This window comes from Trichosurus vulpecula, chromosome 1 (assembly GCF_011100635.1).
Source record: "Trichosurus vulpecula isolate mTriVul1 chromosome 1, mTriVul1.pri, whole genome shotgun sequence".
NCBI lineage: Eukaryota > Metazoa > Chordata > Mammalia > Diprotodontia > Phalangeridae > Trichosurus > Trichosurus vulpecula.
The window spans coordinates 558,460,754-558,474,484 of NC_050573.1; the positions used below are offsets into that span (position 1 = coordinate 558,460,754).

Sequence of the window (13,731 nt, forward strand, 5' to 3'; positions counted from 1 at the left end):
AGGGATTTTAAAATAGCAAAAAGAAACAGAGGCAGAGAACATCTGTACTCATGCTTCCAGGGATGCTAGGCACACACGCAATGTCACCTGCCTCTGTGTGCAAGCATGTTGCAAATAGCAGTTCTCTCGGAACGTGTCTGCTGTGGCTTAGCTACTTGTTCAGCAAGTGGGAGGCATCCTCCTCACTCAGCCTTAGACCAAGAAGCCCCACTTTAACACAGAGCAAAAGGGGAGATCCTTAACCCATCCTATGCCCTCCCCAGTCATGCTCTGAGTCTTTTGTTAACATTACTGAACAGTGTGATTTATTCGATGAAAAATAATAAAAGACAGGGGTGCTTGCAGATTTCAAATATGCTAGATAAAAAATAATGGAAAATTCCACGGTTTAGGCTCAGTCCAGGCAAGATGATCTTCACATTTACAGAGTCCTGCTCCCTCTCCCAATAAAGTAAAATTAATTGTAGTGGGCAAAGCTACCAAAAATACTTATCCACGAAGGAACAACATTGAACTACCACAGAGATGACAGAACAGGTGTTTGATAATTCCAGCCTTTGAGGATTATAATAAATGAAGGAACTCCAGGTTCCAACCATTACTCTAGGTTCCAACTATTAAAAAAACCCAAACTTTGTATGTAATGCTAGTGTGGCGCAGTAGACAGAAAGGTAGCCTGGGAGTCAGGGCAACCTGGGTTCAAGTTGACTGTACTGTGACCTTAGGCAAGTCTCTCTCAGCCTAAAATACCTTGTGGAGTAATTACTGACCTGCATTGGTAGATGGAATTTACTCATTAGAATTTCCCTATTCCAATGAAATCACAGGTCCAGTCCAAAAAACCAGAAATTTTGGCAATCTCCCCTAAGGTCAGCTAGGTAACAGAGTGGATAGAGCACTGGGCTTGGAACCAAGAAGACTCATCCTCATGAGTTCAAATCCAACCTCAGACAATTACTAGCTGTGTGACCCTAGGCAAGTCACTTCACCCTGCTTGCCTCAGTTTCCTCATCTGTAAAATGAGCTGGAGAAGGAAATGGCAAAACCACTCTAGTATCTGCCAAGAAAGCTCCAAAATGGGGTCACAGAGAGTTGGACATGACTGAAAGTACCCACCACCAACAACAAAATACCTCTCCATAATCCGATACCAACAGTTGGTATGAAGGTGAACCTAGGTTTGTAAAGGGCATGCTTACAGGCATACGAGCTCTAAGAGGCCTTTTGAAGTTTAACGAATCTTTCATATTTTTTTAATAAGTATTTATTTTCTCTTCTACCTACTCCTTAGGGGAAAAGAAGGAAAGAACAACAAGCCCCTGTAACAAATATGAATAATCAAACAAAACAAATTTCCACATAGGGCAAGTTCAAAAATTTATGTCTCATTCTGCACCTTGAGCCCGTCAGGAGGTGAGTGGTGTGCTTAATCAGTGATCACCTGGTATTGTGGTGGGTCACTGCAACTGATCAGAATTCTTAAGTCTTTCAATTTCATTTTACAGGGTTGTTATTGTCCAAATTTGTTCTACATCAGTTCATTAGAGTCTTCCTAGGTTTCTCTGAAACCATCCTTTTCATAATTTCTTACAGCACCATGTTGTTCCACCACATTCACATACCACATGTTCTTTGACCATCTCCCAGTTGATGGGCACTCCCTGAGTTTCTGGTTCTTTCCCACTACAAAAAGAGCTGCCAAAAATATTTTTGTATATACGGGTCCTTTGCCTCTTTCTTTGATCTCTTTGGAATACAGAATGAGTAATGGCGTTGCTGGATGAAAGGGTATGTACAGTTTAGTGATGTGAGGGGCAAACTTCCAATAGTTTTCCAGAATGGCTGGACCAACTCATAGCTCCACCAATACTACAGCAATGCTCCTCTTTCCCCACAGCTCCTCCAATGTCTGTCATTTTCCCTTTTTTTGTCAACTTTGCCAATCTAATGCACGTGAGGTCCTTTGAAGTTTAAAAGGCTTAGAGTATGGGCTTGGTGAGTATGGTCTAAAAACAGCCTACTTAAGTTTGAAAAGGCTAATAACCAGAAGGGTCATTATAGAGTGATGTTTTTTGGCTATAGCTACTCATTAGGAAGTACTAAATGGTTATGACCTGAACTGGTGTCAGCTCAAATCTTGTAATCATTTAATATTTGAAAAGATGCTTTCTTTTACTTATCTTGGAAATTTTAAAATATATTTAATAGAAAAATCATCTAATCATCAAAATATACAACTTTTCTACTACTTCTCAATTGAAATCATTAAAATAAGAATTTGAGTTGAACGAATTTAAAAATGGAATGGGCTTCATTGTGCTGCAGTTTTGGTTTGGTTTCCAATACTGCTCGGAGTAGCTCACTGCAGTGTAATATTTTCCTTTATTCACACATGCAAGGTGACACACTAGAACTTCAGATTAGGGCAGTTTACTAACACATTAGATTTTCTGGCTATTAAAGTGAAAGCCCTGCCACTCAAGGACTACTCCCAATGATGTTATGCTGTCGAGAATGTTAGAATTCCACAATCTCTCAAAAACTGAAGTTGTGAATAATCTAAAGGGCCATGATGGCAAACAAAAGTAGTTTTCATCTTATTTCCAATTATGACTTATGTGCAAGGGGTGGAATTAAAATCACCAAGAAAATTTATGATTGGAAAGGGGGTGGACAGGTCATGTTGAGAATTAGGGATATCGAATGGACAACTTTAGTGTTGTGCTGATGTCCAGCTTTTGCATCAGAGGGGAGAGAAGAGAAAAAGCATTTATTAAGTGACTACCATGTGCCAGGCACTCTGTAAAGTTCTTTAAAAATATTATCTTGTTTGGCAAGACCTGAACTCAGCACTTTCTGACTCCAAGACCTTACTCCATCTATTATTAAGTCTCTACTAACATATATATTATTGACAACCGCTGGGAGATCAACGGGGGAAAACAATTCATTTTAGGTACCTCAATCTTCTTTTTCTTCTTTTGAGGCAATCAGGGTTAAATGATTTGCCCAGGGTCACATAGATAGCAAGTGTCTGAGGTCACATTTGAACTCAGGTCCTCCCTGACTTCAAGGGCTGGTGCTCAATCCACTGCACCACCCAGGTGCCCCTAGATACCTCGCTCTTGAGGTCATGGAAGGACACTCTGACAGTAAAGTCCAGTAGGCTGCTTGGAGATAAGACACTAAGGTTAAAGGGAGGGCTTGGGTTTGTTGCTAAAGAATTGTCAGTTATTTTCCTATAGGTGATAGTTAAAGCTGATTTTATGCAAGGGGAAGACAAGAGAGAAGATAAATACCAGATTTTAGCATTCAGTCTGTAAAGCAAGAAGGGATATGCATAAAACATGAAAGATAATACTCTTGGAGATAGTATCTTAACAGCTCTTTCTCAGGAAGGTTATGAGTGATGTTCATAGCTACTACTGACTATTTCGCTTTGTATTTATTACATGGCACAGCAGAAAGAGGAATGGATTTGGAACTAGTACACTTGGGTTCATATCTTTGTTGTCCCTTATGCCAGCATGACCTTGGGTAAGTTGTTTAAACTTTCCAGGCTTTTGTTTCCTCATCTGAAAAACGAGGATGAAGACAAACTCTATGGTTTCTTCCAGCTCTAAATCCAGAGTCCCCAGATCCCAATATGGCATCTGTCTTAATACAGTTTAATCCTATGTATACCACAAGTCCAATAATGTGTTACTCTTCTGTTTTACACAAAGCAGAAATTCCATGAGAGCTTCAATGTCAATTTCAAACGACATTAAAAAAAAGTTAATGAGAGTTTTATTTGTGATGGCCCGGATTCACCTATTAGAGGAATCCAATGTGATTCTAACCTGATTGTGGTTAGAGAAGGAGTAAGGTTCATTTAGATTGGAGGTACTGGTTCCATTAATGGCCCAGATTCACCTATTAGGAATTCAGTGTGATTCTAACCTGACTGTAGTTACAGAAGGAGTAAGGTTCATTTAGATTGGAGGTACTGGTTCCATTAATGGCCTAGATTCACCTATTAGAGGAACTCAGTGTGATTCTAACCTGACTGTAGTTACAGAAGGAGTAAGGTTGGAAAGATACTGCTGTATCTTTCCAACAAGTCAGAATGCAGGTGGATCAGACCACTTCCACAAAAGAGGCAGGCCATATTCTCATGTTGCCAAGTGGCTAGGCAGAATTTCTGGCTCCATTACCCTCACTGTCAAAGTACTTGTAAATGCTCAAGTTACTCAACAGGCCACTGGGCAAATGTTCAGTTGTTTCCCAGGAGTGAGTCTAACACTGGTAAAGGGCCCAACTACAAAAAAATATTAATAAGAAAAACAGTTTTTGAGACAAGTTCTTCCTGACTCTGAGGCCAGGTCTCTAGCTACGACATCAGAATGAATGTCTTTCAGGGAAAGCTTAGGAGGAAAATGGAAACCTATGAAGGGTGGTGTATTTTAGTGGAAATGATGACTAGACTAGTAGTTAGGAGAGTTTCATTCTAGCCCCGGCTACTTGTATTTAGCCCAGGAAGTGACTTCCCTTTTCTAGATTGCATTTTCTTCATCTACCTGTGTGATCTTGTGCAAATCACTTAACTTCCATGGACCTCAATTTCCTTGTCTAGTTCTAAATCTAAATCTAACCTTCCTATACCTTGGTCTCCTTATCTATCAAGTAAGGGGGTTAGCCTAGGCAGATAGGTAGCATAATGGCCAAAGTGGTCTTCACCACCTGTGGCCTGCCAAAGAATTTCAGGTGGCCCATGAAAATATCCTCTACATTTTTTGTGGGCCTCCCAAAATCCTTTGGTAGGCTGCAGGTTGTGTAGGCCTAGGCTAAAGACTGGGATTTGGAGTCAGGAAGATCTGAGTATGGATCCTACTTCAGATACTTACTATTTAAGTAGAAGCCCCACTAGCCCTCGGCATCCTCATTTATAAAATGAAGATAAGAGTACCTCACAGGGTTGTTGTGAGGATCAGATGAGGTAATATATAGAAAGAACTTTGCAAATTTAAAAAAAAATTACATTTTTATTTAAAGCTTTGAGTTCCAAATTCTGTCCCTCCCTTCCTTCTCCTCTCCCCCAAGACAGTAAGCAATTGGATATAGGTTATACATGTGCACTCATGTATAACATTTCCATATCAATCATTTTGTATAAGAAATACTTGAATAAAAGAAAAAAATGAGAGAGAGAAAGTGAAAAATAGCATGCTTCAGTCTATCTTCAATCAATATCAGTTCTTTCTCTGGAGGTGGATAGTGTGTTTTATCATTAGTCCTTCGGGACTATCTTGGATCAATGTCTCGCTAAGAACAGCTAAATCACTCACAGTTCTTCATAGAACAATGTTGCTATTACTGTGTACAATGTTCTCCTGGTTCTGCTCACTTCACTATGCATCAATTCATGTAAGTCTTTCCAGGTTTTTCTGAAATCATCCTGCTTGTCATTTCTTATAACACAAGAATATTTCATTATAATCATATACCACAGCTTGTTTAGCCATTCCCCAACTGATGGGCATCGCCTTGATTTCCAATTCTTTGCCACCACAAAAAGAGCTGCTATAAATATTTTTGTGCATACTGGTCCATTTCCCACTTGTGTGATCTTTTTGGGATACAACCCTAGAAGTGGTATTGCTGGGTCAAAGGGAATGCACATTTTTATAGCCCTTCAGGATAGAAACCTAGCAGTGGCATTGCTAGATCAAAGGATATGCAGAGTTTTATAGCCCTTTGGGCATAGTTCCAAATTGCTCTCCAGAATGGTCGGATCAGTTCACAACTCCACCAGCAGTACATTAGTGTCCTAGTTTTCCTACAGCTCCTCCAACATTCAGTATTTTCCTTTTTTGCTATATTAGTCACTCTGATAGGTGTGAGGTGGTATCTCAGAGTTGTTTTAATTTGTATTTCTCTGGTCAATAGTTACTTGGAGCATTTTTTCATATGACTCTAGATAGCTAAGATTTCTTTGTCTGAAAATTGCCTGTTCATATCCTTTGACCATTTATCAATTGGGGAATGACTTGTATTTTTATAAGTTTGCAAATCTTAAAAGGCTAGATAAATGTTACATATCTGGATTTTGAGGTCCTTCTTAGATCTAAATTTATTATCCTCTGATCTATAAAATGAGGAAGCTGGAGAATATGATCCCTTCTACATAAATAGTGCTACAATCTTTTTTAGGCAGTGCTTAAAACATCCTTTATTTGGGGGGAACTTTTATGTTAAATATAATTTTTTTCAATTAACCAAAATCTGCCCACTCTTTCTTATCTCATCCCTCCTCAGACAAAAAATAAAAACAAACCCCTTCTAAGATGTATAGTTAAGTAAAACAAATCTTGCTTTGGCCTTGTCCAGAAAAAGTATGTAACAATCTGCACTCTGAGTTCATCACCTTTTTTTTTGGTCAAGTACCACGTTTCCTCGTGAGTTTTTTAGAATTGTGGTTGCTTATTTTATTAATCAAAGTTCCTAAGTATTTCCAAAATTTTTTAATTAATTATTTATTTCCTTTTCGGGAAACTTTTAAAGAGGCTTTGGTTCCTTCTGCGCTCCCCTAACCAAAATCTTCGTTTACTGTTAGTCAAATTATCTCATATAATTCTAACTTTTGTCCATCTCTCTTGGGCACACTTCAGGTTGAGACAGATCTCTTAAGATGCAAATGGCTTTACTTTCCAATGGCTAATTCTTTCTTAGGAGGAGAATACAAGCAGTTACAAGTAAGTGTAACTTAAAAATTACTGCCAACTTCATTTGAGCTAATAACTTTCTCATTTACTATTTTTGATAACAGAATTACTACCAAAGATTCTTGCCTCCTTTACCTCATGTCGAGATGATGATAACAAGCAATGAAATGGTCCAAAGGCAGGCAGATGAAGCAGTTTTTTACTATATCAAAGCATAAAACATTTGACCTGTACCGTAATCTGGAAACTGTTGGGGAGTAGCTCACTATGAGAGTTCTCCCTCTAGTTGGCTTTGTGGAAATAGTGCAACAGTGAACAGTGAACAGAAGGACAAGAAAAGTTCCTGGGCAATCCACAAAGCCACTTCATGAATTAATAATAGGGAGTTTCTTGAGTACATAGAAACTGAGGTTACACGGCTAAAAGATTGGGGATCATCCACCTCTAGTGATTACCAAATCACAATGAAAAAAAGCAAATGTTTATTCAATATATATTCAATAATGCAACGTAAAGAGAAAAATATAGTGCCATTTAAATGCTCAGTGATTATACATAAGTATGAACCCCTTATGTAAGTGGTTCATACTTATGTAAAGCAAACTGATGTTAGGCTGGAAAATTCAATAATCACATCTAGTGATGCATGAGTCTGACCATATCACTTCCTTATTCTGTAAGCACCAATGACACTCTATTTCCACTACAATATAATCCTTAGTGTGGCATTTCAAGCCCTTCACATCCTGCCTCTCACTTATATTTCCAACTTTCTTTATGTGTCATTACTGCCCTCCGCACACTTTAAAATCCAGATCAACTGCTCCCCTTGCTAATCCTCAGGCTTGACCAACACAACACTCCCATTCCCATCTTTGCGGCTTTGCAGTGGCTCTCTTCCATTTGTGGGGTGCGCTCTTTCCTCAGCTCTAACTAGAAATCTATGATCTATTATTTCATTTGTAGAGTATGACCTATCAACAAAGCTACACTCATAGAATGGGTAGAAATATAGATATAGAGGGGCAGCTGGGAGGTGCAGTGAGTAGAGCACCGGCCCCGGAGTCAGGAGGACCTGAGTTCAAATCCGGCCACAGATGCTTGACATATGTACTAGCTGTGTGACCTTGGGCAAGTCACTTAACCCCAATTGCCCTGCCTTCCCCCCTCAAAAAAAAGAAATATAGATATAGAGACATATAGATTAGATACATATATACATTTAAAATTTCTATGTAATACATACATATAACAATTGCTTTGTATACACACACACACACACACACACACACATATATATATATATATATATATACACACATGTATATCTATGTATTGTATTTCAGCGGTGAAAAGGAACTTAAAAATCTAATCCAACTCTCTTTTTAACCAAATAAAGACAATGAGATACAAAGAGGCTATCCAAGTGGTTACCAAAAGTCATTCAGTTAATTAATAGTTGTTTTTTAAAAGTCTTTTTTTCTAGAATGATGTAGTCTTTTAGATTCCTGGTGTAGGATCATAATTCACAACTTCATTAAGACATGCTGATTCCCATTTAGTGGTTCACAGGATTCTCAGGGGTTTGTGATAACGCTCCAAGAGGTTCATGCTAAACATTATTTAATGGTGCCTGCAAAATATTCTATGTAATATGTTAAATGATCCCAGGGTTAATAACACATTTTTGTTGTTCAAGGACTGTAGCCATAATGGCTTTTGTTTTCTTTGAATGGCTCAGCTTGCCTCATTGAGCCTCTGGACACTGGGGCTTGCTCTTCCGGGGCAGGACCAGAACTTCCTGTGTGATGAGTCATGGGGCTGGCTGAGGGGAGGTGTTAGCTCCAGAACCTGGTCTACCCTAGGGGGAGGAGCCAACTCAGGAACCAATCGGCCCTGGTCATTTGGGCGGAGCTTGATGATGTCAAAAACCCTATAAGAGGGGAGAGGACAGCTTGAAGATTCTTCTCTTCCTTTTCCGGTTGGAGCCAGCGACAGTTACAACGACAGTTACAGAGGCAGTTACGACAGTTACGTCAGTTACAGCCACAGCGACAGACACAGCTGAAGCAGGAGCTGCCAGTAGCAGAGCTAACCTACGGGAGAAAGCTGAACAAAGACTTCAGGCCATTACAGCGACAGTTACAGCGACAGTTGGAGCCAGAGGCAGTTACAGAGGCAGTTACGACAGTTACGTCAGTTTCAGCCACAGACACAGCTGAGGCAGGAGCTGCCAGTAGCAGAGCTGATCTACGGGAGGAAGCTGAACAAAGACTTCAGTCCAGTGGGTAATCTTATTACCATAAAAGGGGGAAACATGATTTTGCTTTACGCAATCATGTTTCTCTGTAGCCTCCTGGTTACTCTTTCAAGGCGTACTTATTGGGCCTGGAAGATTATGATCAACATATCAAAATGGGGCTTCTGGTTCATGGGTTGGTTACTGTGGAGCCTAAATAAATGTTTTGATTCTTCTGCCTTCTACTTTGAGAGTTTCTTATATCCGGCGGTTCCGAACCTTTCAGACATGTTTATGATCTTCTTTGAGATTATAAACTCGGCACTCCTGATACAAGGACCAAAAACCATTGGGAACCACTTAACGTAAAACAAAACTCCCTCTGTTTTTTCTTTTCCTGTACATTTAGTCATGGTCCTTAGTCATAACTAAGTCTGCAGACCCAGGAGAAACAGGCACGGTCTACTGTTTAGAAGACACATGTAATGTTTTCTACACTGACTCATCCCACTTTTCAGCTTAAGAAGAGAAGGGAAACTAATCTCTTCTGATAATAGTTGTCTTTATCCCTCTGCATTCTTTTATGACTACAATTACTTCTCTTGATTCAATTTGTGATTCAGAGTCCTGTCTTCCACCCTTCCTAGCCAATTCCTCAGGATGGTTTGACCTATTTTTACTTGCTTCAAAGAAAGAGCTTAAGTTGTGCCTCTTGGAAGCCAATTGTTTAGACTTAAGAGAGTGTGATAGAAAAGTCTGATCAAAGTAGAACAGAAATTTTTTTCTCTTCTTTAGTCAAAAGGAACACTCAACAAATGAAGTAATGAGTATTTATTGTGTGCTACACCTCCTACAGAGAACTAGTGGTTTGCCATAGGCAAACACATGAGAGTTAATAACCTGATTGTCTATGACTTTTATAAATGGAATGCAATGAATACTACAACACAAACAACTCAAACATTTAGAGGTGGTGTTCCAGAGTGGTCAGGGTGCTGGACTTGAAGTCAGGAAGAAATGGGTTCAAACACTATACTAACTGTATAATTGTAAGCGAGTCACTTAACCTCAATGAGATGCTGTATCTCCATTTGTAAAAATAGGAATAGTCATAGCACCAACTTGGCATGGTTTTGTGAGGATCAAGTGAGAGACTGTATGGAAAATACTTTTCACCTCTTGAAGGACTATACAATTGTGAATTGCTACCACCATGATCATCATCACAGGAAAGATAGCTTGAGTTCTTTTGGCCATGTATTCTGACTGTATTATCTTCCAATAGTCATATCTCTGAAGAGGAAAAAAAGTGTTTCTTCATAACAGGAAGTTAACTTGCACTAATCCATCCATACAATTTTTGTTCAATTTCCTTTAAACACCAATTCATTTAAGGACCTATTATGAATAAGCACAATATTAGGCACAGTAAACACAAATGCAAAAACGAAGCATCCTGTCTATAGCATATTTATATTAATGTGTATGAGGGAGTGTGGGTTGGTGTGAGTGTGGATGTCAGTGTGTACACAGACAACTAGGAAAGGTTTAATTAAGGAAAATTCTATGGACAATTGCACCTGAGTTTAACTCTGATACACGTACGTAGGACAAATGATTAAGGAACTGGACAAAGCTCATGTTCTTGTATGAAAGTCAAACGGACTTGTGGAAATCAAAGCATGGGATGTCCATTGTCACCACTATCATTTGATATAGTTCTAGAAAGGCTATCTATTGAAATAGGACAAGACAAATAAATTGACAGAATAGTATAGATAGAGAAGACACAAAACGATCACTTTTGCAAATGATATTACAGATTGGAGAACTCTAGGGATTCAACTAAAATTGACTGAAATAATAAGTTTAATAGAATAGGCAGGATAGAAATCCCCTCCCCGCTCCCCCACAGAATTATCAGCTTTTCTGCATATTATCAACTAAACTCATCAGGAAACGATAGAAAATTACACTCAAAATGACCACAGCATATATAGAATAACTTAGAGTCTATCTACCAAGACACACTCAGGCCTTGTATGAATACAACTATAAAGCACTCCTTACAGAAAAGTTAATTATTAGAATATTGATGTTCATGATTAGAATATATTAATAGAATTTGAAATGACAATAGTAACTAATCTATAGATTTAGCATCAGATGCATTATACCACCATAAAGGTACTTTATAGAACTAGACAAAATAATAACAAAATTCACCTAGAGGAACAAAAGGTCAAAAGGGGACACGGGAGGACATGCACATTGATTTACTACTGATGAAACTATAAATGGGTTCAATCATTCTGGACAGCAATTTGGAACTACCCCAAAATGTCACTAAACTATGACCCTCTGAGTAAATATTAGGTACATAGCCCCAAAAGTTCCAAGCAGGAAAAGATCCCCATGTACAAAAATATTTATAGCAGCATTTTTTTTGTCATAGCAAAAAACTAGAGACAAATTGGGCATTTATAAATTGGGGAATGGCTCAACAAGTTTTAGCATACAAAGATAAAAAACACCATTGTGCTGTGAGAAAGAAGGAAAAGGATGGTGAGGTCAAAGCAGCATCTGTTTTATGTAGGCTGAGCTGGTTTCTCTTTAAGGGAGTGGGGAGGCCACTTTTAGGATCATCATTGGTTTGCCTTCCTTACTTCTTGAGGCATAAAAGACCACAATGGTGAGTTGGTTTCAGAGATTTTACTGGAACTCTACTTGCCTGGGAAGATGTCTTTCAGATCTGTGGAAGCTGAGGGGAGTAGGTTTCTATCTGACTCAGTATCCTTTCAAACTTTAGGAAGCTTGTAACCCAAGCTCCAAAGGTCATTGGCATGGGACTATCTCCTCAGTGGAGATCAATGCACCATGCCTGCCTAAGGGGCAGGGTGGAGTTGGTGAGAGCAAGAAAGGAGGGAGATCTGGTCTCTTCAGTCTCTTCAGGTTGCTTCTGGCTTCCCTTTTCAAGACAGATGCTCAATACCATCCACTCTTCAGATAACTGAAGGGAAAAAGTGACTATGGGAAGAAGCTGATATAGGAGGAGCTAGCAATCTCCATGATGTCCTTATCCCCAATTCACTATACTAGAGACTTCAGGGAATTTTCCTGTGGGTGAGATCTGGAATTTTTTCCCTCTTTGTTGAGTTGGGTTACTTTGCTCCCAGTGGAAGAGTTCTTTCAATCGGTATTGTGTGATATATATTCTCATGTATACTTTCGTTGTTTTGTGCTGTCAACTTGGATAAATGACTCTCTTTGCTATTTTCTATGTGTGTTCATTGTAGAGCTGGTATCTGGTGGAAAGGAAATCAAGCTTTAGATATAAAACTTGGGGTTCTCCTTTCCCCATTATGCAACAGCAATTAGGAGTTTGGCTTGAGCCTAAAAATCAAATCTCCTAGACTAATGATATTTAAGGGAGTATATAGATATAATTTTAGCCTGGTGCCCCTTTTCTCTGAGAAGAGCAGAGTGGCTCACCTCTGGCCCTAATCTCCTGGCTGGCATTAAGCCTACCTCGGAGAAGGTCAGGGGAAGAAATGCTAAAGATATCTATTTTTGCCTCCCTGCAAGCCATATGGCACCTTACGCTACCTCTAAATCATTCTAATTTTTTTATTTTTAATTGCATATTATACTCTGCAAGTGTCTCATTTCATTTTAAGCCTAGTCCTGAATTACTACATATCGGCCTGGGTTAGGCCTAACCCAGAAGAGGCCTATTCAGAGACACCTAGGAAGCCTTGTAGTACCCTCCTGCAGAGGGAAATAAGCAGAACCTAAAGAATAATTAATAAAATGATTAGAATAATGTAAAGGACAATGATCGATCTCTTCAGTGAACAATAGACTGAGTATGAATAGAGCTTCCACACTTTTTGCAGAGAAGTAACGCAATAGAAGACACGTGTATTTGCAGACATGCAAACGTGATGATTTGTTTTGCTAAACTAGACACACCTGCTACAATATAGGGCTTTTAAGGGCAGCGAGGTAATGCACTGGATAGGGTACAGGGCCTGGAGTCAGGAAGACTTATCTTCCTGAGCTCAAATCTGGCCTCAGATACTTACTAGCTATGTGATCCTGGACAAGTCACTTAACCCTGTTTGCCTCAGTTTTTTTCCTCCGTAAAATGAGCTGAAGAAGGAAATGGCAAATCACTCCATTATCTTTGCCGAGAAAGCCGCAAATAGGGCCACAGAGAATTAAACATGACTTAACAACAACAAGGGCTTCTAAAGGAGAGGGCAAGTTAGTGGGTAGTGATAATGATGCTGAAATAAAGAAAAGAAAGGGGGAAACGGTCAAGGAAACATTTTTTAAAAATATACAGAAGGATGTAGAAAGAATTTCAGAAGGGGGCCAAGACAAGAGAGGCATAACTATTGTTCTCAATTTAACATGTGTTTAAAAACAAAATGTATGCAATTATTCTTTTCCTATTCTTTACATATTGAAATTTTCAAGTTTGTTAAGTTCATAATAAAAAAAGAAAATTAAAAAAAAGAAATTTAAACACAAAATCATTAATTTGGCCACTAATAATTTTAATGAATACATATTAAAACAAACAAATGACTGAGGACTTAAAAGAAAAAAGGAGTGTAAACAGAACATTAGGACAAATCTTGGCCAGCATCCTATCCTCCTGAAGTGAGAATGGAAAGGGATTATATGATGTAAGACACGGGAGAGAGGAATGAGGGTTGGGCATAAACCTGGATATGATCATGTTTACAGTATTATTACTGGATCTCTCTCAGCAGCAATGCA

At 38.9% G+C, this 13,731-nt stretch overlaps 1 protein-coding gene across 5 annotated transcripts in view; it reads right to left on the reverse strand.

Annotated features, from left to right (window-relative positions):
* The window catches only part of PALM2AKAP2 (PALM2 and AKAP2 fusion), a 553,253-nt gene that overhangs the window by 439,533 nt on the left and 99,989 nt on the right, over positions 1-13,731 (reverse strand). The gene's annotated exons all lie outside the window — the stretch shown is intronic.